This window comes from Quercus suber, unplaced genomic scaffold (assembly GCF_002906115.3).
Source record: "Quercus suber isolate HL8 unplaced genomic scaffold, Cork oak 2.0 scaffold_144, whole genome shotgun sequence".
Lineage (NCBI taxonomy): Eukaryota > Viridiplantae > Streptophyta > Magnoliopsida > Fagales > Fagaceae > Quercus > Quercus suber.
This window is the reverse complement of record NW_027069605.1, coordinates 1,280,693-1,288,395: the sequence shown is the minus strand read 5'-3', so window position 1 is coordinate 1,288,395 and position 7,703 is coordinate 1,280,693.

The following is a 7,703-nucleotide window of genomic DNA, read 5'->3' as shown; positions in this document are numbered from 1 at the left end:
GACATTTTTTTAGTGAAATGGTAGACCACATCACTTGTCCACCATGTGGATCTTATAATTTCTCCTCCCCATGATAAAGGGGAAAACCACAGCAACATAAAACATTTACTTAGGAAAAAAAAAAAAAAAAAAAAAAAACCTAGGTAGACTATGTTGTAAGTTTCCAACGGTTTGAACTCCATGTTGTCCACCTTTCAAATGAATTAGGGTTGTAAATGAGCCAAGTATTAAATTCAAGGTTGTTTATTTAGTGTCTTTTTTTTTTTTTTTTTTTAACACAAATCAAGTTTGAGTTCATCACCTAATTAGTTACATGATCAACCTTAGTTCAATTTCTTGCTAAACAAACTCTAGCTTGTTTTTGAACAATTTGTTCAACTTATTTATTTCCCATATATGTTGAATACCACAACAATAATTTTTTTTTTATCCATTCACAAATCTACACTAATAATTAACAAATAAATTATTGTTGAAATTGTATTATTTTAGTTAAAGAAATAGAATCACTTTTGTTACTAACTTATAAAATTTACATTCATGATCAATAAATTTAAAATAACATTTTTTTTTGAGAAATAACATATTTAAAATAACATATAGAATCATTAAAAAATGACTTGATTCTTTTAAATTCTTAAAAGGAATCATTTTGTGAATATATTCTTTCTGATTCTTCGAGATTTAGTCTAGTTAGTGTAATATCTTGAAACCCAAACCACTTCCCTCCTCCAAAAACCAAAAACAAAACAACAAAAAAGCAAGACTAGAGTTTTTTATTTCATATAAGAAGATTAGTTATGGCATCCCTAACTCTGGATTAAAAAACAAAAATCATTTTAGATTTTTTTATTGTAACTCCATTGAAACTCCAAGCAATTTTTTTTTCTAATAAAAAACTAGTCGTATCAATTTATTAAAAACTAGAGAAGTGATACGTTAAAGTAGAAATAATAAAAACATGGAAGGAACCACGCCAAAAGGCACGGTCCTTCATATGCAAAGCATGCTTCGCCAAAACGTCCGCAATTCTATTGCCTTCATGATCCCCGCGTTTAATATCTAGTCTCCGGAGTTTTTTCAGGTTACTCTACCCTTTACATATGAACTATCCTAGCTACAAGCGAATGTTGTAGGTTACTCTCTAATTTCACGGTGAAGCTACCTTAAAATATTAGAGGATTTTGATACACCTACAAAAAAGCAAAAATAAAAAATAAAAAAAAAAAAATAAAAAGAAAAAGAAAAAAGAAAGATCATTATTTGGGATTAATCATTTCTAGCATAGGAATGACATTATCATAGCCTTTCCTGATTACACCTTTTTCCATCTTCTGGTGGTAGGTAAAGGACCCCAATTAATTATTAATTAAACTTATGCCAAAATGGAAGTAAAAGATGTAAGTTTGGCATCAATCATTTCCAGTATAGGAAAGAGACTACCTTCCCGGATCATTCCACTTTTTCCGTTTTCTGGTAGTAGGTTAGGATCCTAATTAATTAAACTTATGCTGAAATTGAAGCAGTGAAGTAAAATAAAAGTTAAAATTTACTGCTTTTTTATTATAAAAAAATAAACTTCTGTTGAAATGGACGCAGTGAAGTAAAATAAAAGTTAAAATTTACTGTTTAAGAAAAAAAAAAAAACATTTTCAGATACCCTAAACTTAGCGTAAAATCATTGAGGTTAGATTCTAAAAGATTACGTGTTAGTTTGCCATGAGTTTAATGTACAATTTTTTTAATTTTCAATTTTGTCTAAAAATAATTACACGGGATCTTGTATCTTGTCTAATATAAAAAATTATTGTGAACGCTTGGAATACGTCGCAATCCCTCTTCTCACAAGAACGATGAGTTTCATGTGTATTTAATTATTGGGGTCTGCTATTTATGCCAAAGGAGGGAGTGCACTATTATTGTACTCCCAAAGATTTGTATAATTATTGGTTGCTTAGGCATATTAGACAAGTAATTCATAATATGACTTATTATTTATATGAAAAGAATGAGTAAGTTATTATCGTATTCTCAAATGTATAAATTTTCAATACACAAGAGTACTAAATGAAAGTCTTGCTTAAACATAATGGATTCTTTTTTTTAATGAAAGAAAAGGTAGGAGGGAGCAACCAAGGTGACTTTCCTATCTGGCCGTTATTATAGTAATATTCTACCTGCTGGGTCCAAGTGCGCGCACACACATTACGTGAATTGACATTTCTTTTATTTATATTTATTTATTGGTATGGTAAACTCAAATGCAAGTAAAGTCACCAAATGTTAGACGAAAGTCCATAAATCAAGTCCTTATATCCATGATAGATGGTGGAAGATGCCCATTGAAAAGACTAATGGATACTGATACCATGGAATTTTATTCCACTATGCCTAAAAGAAGCACAGCCTTGTGCAGTGGTTGATAATGATGCATTAGATACCCACTATAATAATAAGTAGACATATTGGAGACAAGCCCTTCAATTTTAGAATGCTAGTACAACAAAGGAAGAGGCAGAGCTGTTTGTTGTGGTCGCCATGTGTGAATGGTGGGATGAGATTTTGTTATGACTTTGTATCATTTGATGGTCCTTGCCTGCTTTGTTTTCTCTGTGCATATCAAATTTGATGTTACATTTCCTTGATTTTTGTGCAATAATGATGCCGCATTTGAGTTTCTTGCTAAGAAAATTTTGCTCCATAATGTCTGCTCACTAATCTTCTCAGAAGAAGAATCTTCAAAATGTGATTATTTCATGAATCCTCATATCTCTTAGATTAGGACGTGACTCACATTAAATTGTCTTCCAAAGGTTTATGAAAATCATTATCAAAGATATTTGGAGATACCCAAATGCAATGAGCTCACCAACAACTAAGTTTGTGAAAAAAAATCTAATCACAAACATGTATGGTGCAAAATATTAATGTGTAATATACTATCAACAAGAAAACTGAATTATAAGAGGCGGTTTAGTTGGTTTGGATTTTCTTTTTACTTTAGTTAGATTTATGTGACCTACAAGTAACTTTTTTTTTTCAATGTTAGAGTCTGTTTAGTTCAACTTATTTTCATTTTAAAAGAAAGAATACAGTTTTTTTTTATTATTTAATTTTCATGAAAAACTATTATAAATTACAGGACACCAAAAAATATGAACCAATTTTATACCAAACAAGAACTTTTCCATTAATTCCTAATGACTTTTTTAATTTTCTTCCCCAAGTATAATAATACCCCATGTCTAAATCATACTCTAGATCTAAATCCTACATAAGCTAGTGGATGCCAGTAGACCATACAGGCATTAGACTCCATCCCTGCTGGTTTTATATTTCTTGTCAATATATTAAATATATTAAAAAATATATATATATATATATATTTTTTTTTTTGTAACGAAATAATGTAAATTAACTATTGTACACTTCCATACTTCAACTTTTTAAAATTTCTTTCCATTTTTTTCTTACTCTTGAAATTTTCCCAAACAAGAGTCTAAAAAGACGAAAAACTCTCCCACAACAACAAAGTTTTTCTCCAAAGGAATTTCCTTCAACTTATCATATGGTGAATAAAATAACCATCTACGTGTATTATTTAAACAAATCATATAACTCATTTAAAAAGTTATATGACTAAAAGTACACATGGATGGTCATTTCAACTACCAGATAATGAGTTGAAGAAATTTTCTTCCAAATCGGTTTGGAGGTAAACTCTGCCCCTCTGATAATGTCATCAAGATCTCTACATTACATTATTTGTTTCTCAAATATCCTCAAGTTTCTTGAGCTTAAGCTATATGACTCTACACCAGTTTCTTCTTCCTCAAGCTTATTATTATTATTATTATTATTATTATTATTATTATTATACATCAGTAATACTAATTATACAAGGTATGATAAGTTGTAAATTTAATTTGGAGAAATATTGCTTTTTTAAAAATCCACTACTGATATACATATTTATTCACATCAATCACCACCTCAATAATTATGGGGAAAAAAGTTTAAAACATTTGTATTCTAAATATATATTTTTTGATAGATAGGTTAATATCAATATATGGTGCCCATAATGAAAAAGTGTTCTCAATTATCATGTCAAAACACCTTTTTGGTCTAGGCAAAATATGCATTTTAGATATTTTATTTGACCATAAGAGACACTAATTAAATTAAGTAGAACCCACTTATTTTTAAATATATTGATGATGTATTTTCGATAACTCTATAATACATTAATGCAGTCATGTCCCTTTTCTTTCTTCTCATGTGTCTCCTATTTCATTAGAATGCTTTCTATTTGTTTTTAAACAAAGATATCTATGTTTTAAAGATTACAAGTTAATTATAACAACTGCAACAATTAAGAATGGGCCCCTAGCCCATAATTTTCATAAGCTTAATCCTCGGCCCCATACCACTATACCAGTGATTTGTGATTACTAGTTAGTCATGCTGGTAAAAATTAATAATAACCTGTGACCGGAAAAAGAAAAAAAAGAAAAGAAAAGGAAATTAATGATAGCCCTATGCTCTTATAAAAAAAAAATGATAGCCCTATTCCACATGAATATGAACAGTCAGTGCTTTAAATCCAACCTATTTTTCTGATTGATTACTAGACAATACAGTGTAATAAGAATGTTCCTCTTAACGTCTTGTTTTTTGGGGATTTTTTAATCCATAAAAATGTTTTTATTTTTCGTGTTTATTTATGACTCTATAAAATGACATCGAAAACCATTTTCCACCATTTGATTGTTACAAAAAAAAATCATTATGTTTAAGTGTTAGCATGGTGGCCATAGTGAGAGCTGTGGAAAAATTAGAACCCTAAAAGTAGTTGCAGTGATAATTCAATAGTTATAATAGGAAAACGAGAATTTGAATTGTGAACATTTCTATTAAAAAAAAAAAAACTAATTGAGTTACAAAATTCATAATAATGGAAGAGTGACACATTGAAAAAAAAATATATATATATATATATATTAACTCTTTTGGATTTTTTTTGTTGCTTTGGAAAAGTTTCCTCTTGTCAAAATGTTCACTCGCACCCACTACACCAGAAAATTTGAAAGACATTTATTTTTTGGAAAACAACTTGCGGACCGCGGTAGCTTAGCTATGAACAGAGATCATGTCAATGTCAACATCGCCAATCGCACAGTGCCACCACCAATAATCTATTATGTCAATGATTATTACGATAAATAAAAAGTGTATTACACACATTTAAATTTGATAAATTGGTGAAGCACTTTATTTTTAAAACCATGATAAAAGTTTCATGGCCAACGCAATACAACCTCTTGTCCTGTGTTCATAATTGTCCCAATGCGAGTGTGTATTTATAAACCAAAATTTACAACGCAATACAACCTCTTGTCCTGTGTTCATAATTGTCCCAATGCGAGTGTGTATTTATAAACCAAAATTTGGGGCATTGGAAATGGTATGAATAATAAAAATTGAATAGAATTATGACACTGCTACATGATGATTTATTTCGCAGCATTAGATACATAATTGAACCTTTAAATAAATCAACTTTGTGGGGACTTGGAACTAAAGCATGTCCTAGGATGCTTGTTCAGTGACTCCAATCAAAACAGATTCTGGGTGGGACAAGGGACTGAAAATACCAAACAGTGAAGCTTGCAGCACACAGTTTTTTTTTTTTTTTTTTAAATAATTTTAATAAATTCTATATCCAAAGTTTTATAGAGTATAAAAAGCAAAATAAATCCTATCTTTTTCTTTTCCAATGGTATTTCAAGGAATATTCTCTCTTTTGTGGGTACCCTTAAAAAAAAAAAAAAATCCTTCTAATCATAATGGTATGTTTGGACCATTTTTCTTTCGTATGAAAACCGAAACAAATACACCCCACCCGCCAATTTGTCATGCAGATATGATTAGAGATATTGTGGTAGTTGCAATTTGCTGAGATGGTAGAATTGGAAGGGTCCAATCCTTTAATCAAGACCAAACAATTATAGATACACAAACAGAAAAGAAATTGCGTTTGTTGGCCATGGATTTGAATCTAAGCACGCTGTTCTTTTGCATTAATTATTATTTATATGCGTAGAGTTGAAATTTTACTATGAGATGATTATCTTGGTAAGACGAGTGAGTTAATTCGTATTTTAAAAGGAATCTCATACAATCTCACGCGACTATAAAGAAAGAACGTATGGTAGAGGTTTCATATCTCACATATAATATCTTGTAGTTCAACTAGCATTTCTGGTAAATGCTTAGGGTTCAATTCTTTTTTTTTTTTTTATGCCGTAAATATTGAATATTTTTTTCAAAGCTATAAAAGTTACCATTATTTATAACTTTTTTATGAAGAATAGGGCCTAGTAACTCATCCCATTAATCATTACTATCCCACCAATCCCGAAGTTAAATTGTTTATTGTTGGCATGTTTAGGAATAGTCGATCATAGTGCTTTAGAAAAAGGAAAAAAATGGGGCTTAATTTTTGAATGAAATGCTGCATCACCTTCCTTTTTATGATGTTTAAAATTGCATTGAGAAGCGCATTGGATGGTGAAATGGGATTTGATAGGTGCATTAAGATTAGGATATATAAAATGGTCCTGTAAAATCACCAAGATGGGGGAGCCATGCAAATTACCATATGGTATTATTTATTAGTCAACAGTCAGAGAAAAAGGGCGACAAGGAGCATATTAAGGAAAAGTTAAATAAAGAGTAGGAACCGAGTGAGAAGTTGGACCCTCCACCCACTAAGCATGTTTATTTTAGCTCATGATAAGGGGAAAATAGACGTTAATGGAGGTTTTAATAAAGATCAATTCACCAATTAAATGTTTGCACGCTGAAAAACTTTTGACTAATTAAGACCCCTTGGTCACTTAATAGTGGTTCAAACAAATTCTTCTAAGCTTAGTGTTATATGTTTTTTTTTTTTTGGGTCAAAGTTCAAATCCAACAAAACCCTCGTATTTTCACAAATTAGTGTTATATGTTTTTTTTTTTTTTGGGTCAAAGTTCAAATCCAACAAATCCCTCGTATTTTCACAACATGTATTATTCCTTTTGTTATTTGGCCCTCCATTATGTTCATGTGAATGCACACCATGATAATTAATGCTAAAGAATTAGGGAGAAGAAAAGAAATGAAATCAAAAGGACGCCGCATATTGCACCTTGTTTTACTTTATCAAATGATACAAATGTGAACATTATTGGTGATGGGTACTATCTAAGGTTGATGATATCCAAATAGAAAAGAAAAATAAAATAGTGTTAAAGAGAAAAAGTGGAAGAAACAAAAATACCATGATTCGGCTGGGTGACAACCAAAAAGAAAAAAAAAAAAGAAAAAAACCCAAACATTTACATTTTTATTATTTTAATTTGTGTTACAATAAACCCGAAATAGAACATATGTAGAAGTATATATATAAGATTGTGAAAATAGTTTTTCGCATTAAATTTAACTTGGTAGGAGATAAAATTGTCTTCTACTAAAATTTTATGTAAAACAAATAAATCTCACACAAAGCTAAATAAGAAAAATAACTTTATCTCATGCTAAACTAAATAAGGAAAATAGCTCTATTCCACGCGAAACTAAATAAAAAAAGTGAGAAGATGGTTTCTAATCCATTTTAAGGTTACAACCAAATATAGGGAAATGATATGGTTTTTTA